The following is a 1,562-nucleotide window of genomic DNA, read 5'->3' as shown; positions in this document are numbered from 1 at the left end:
AGGTTTCGTTCGTAGTTTTTTTTTTTTTATTTGTTTGTTTTGGCGCTCTTTTTCTAAGTGTAATAGGACAAGAACAGGGTATTGTACTAAGGGCCTTTTCCTTTGTTTGGAGGTAAAATATTTTTTTAAAAACATTTTTAGGAAACATTTTTCGGAAAAAAAGAACTTATATACTGAGCCTAAAAATATTAGTTAATAAATATTAGTATTTAATTTAAAATATTAAAACTATTTTTTAAAATATTAATATTTAATTTAAAAAATTTTAATTTAAAATATTGATATTTAAAAGTTAAATACTTAAATAATAAGTGTTTTAATTATGTCAAAAAAGTTAACTTAATTTCATTTAAATAAATTTTTAAATTTTTATTTTAAATTAAATAAATTTATTTTTTATTATTATTTAATAAAAAAACTTATTTCACCCAAAATAAGAATTTAAAGATTTATTTAAATATAATAAATAAATAGACTAAATTAATTTAATTTTATTTAAATTATTTAATATTATTAATATTAAATAACAATTTTTAATACAATCATTTAATGTAATTAAAATTTTTATTTATAAATTAAATAAATTTTGTTAATAATTATAATAAAAAATATTTTAATGATGATTTGATAAATATATATTTATAAATATAAGTTTTTCATATCTTATGTTATTGATGAAGAATTATAATTTTACAGTATTATAATAAAAAGTGATGAGATAGAAATTTTTTAAATTAAAATTTAATTTCTTTATAATATGTGATTATTTATTTTGACAAATATCACTATTAATTTTATCTATTTTTAGTTTCATAATCAAATTTGATCTTAAATTAATAAAAACTAAATATTTATTATTTTATAATCAACTCAAATTTTTTATTTTAATATTTAAATAACTCAATTATAATAATAAAAAATATTTTTATGAGATGATTTAAATAATAAAAAATTTTAATAAATTATTTAAATATTAAAATTTTTATAAAATATTTAAAAAATTTCTAATAAATTATTTTCCGATAATGAACCGAGGGACAGGAAAGTCTGGGAGCAAGAGGGCGAGGCTATGGTGCAATAGTGAGCTCGGCAGCCATGTTCAAGAGTCAAAAGGTCAGATTCTCAAATCTGAGAAATGGTGTGATTGATTGACAGAGCAGATGAAAACAATGAGAAAGGTCAGGGGTTGTCAAATCAAAAGTTCTGTCTGAAATGGACCGAAATCTATGGAGCTTTGGGGGTGAACCCCTCTTGGCCCCATGTGATTACTTTCCACATGGCCTTTTACTAGAGAAGAACAGAAAGGCCTCAGAACCAACAAAGACGGAGAAAAAGCAAAGTTCCTTGGCAGTATTTCCTTAAAAACACTTTCACCCTCCCTTCGAAAAGAAAAGTAAGGCTTTAGTCCAACTCACGACCACTTTGATAACTGACGTCAAGATTTTCTGGATCTGCCTTCGCCAGGAAGTAGCAAACAAATTAAATTACAGATTAGACAGGCAACCGTTTTGTACATTGTCTAATCTAATATAAAGTAAAAAATAATTACAAAACCTTGTTTA

Source organism: Theobroma umbraticum, unplaced genomic scaffold (assembly GCF_002168275.2).
Source record: "Theobroma umbraticum cultivar Fairchild unplaced genomic scaffold, ASM216827v3 scaffold_56.0, whole genome shotgun sequence".
Taxonomy (NCBI): Eukaryota; Viridiplantae; Streptophyta; class Magnoliopsida; order Malvales; family Malvaceae; genus Theobroma; species Theobroma umbraticum.
The sequence above is the reverse complement of the archived record's forward strand: the minus strand, read 5'-3'. Positions refer to the sequence as shown.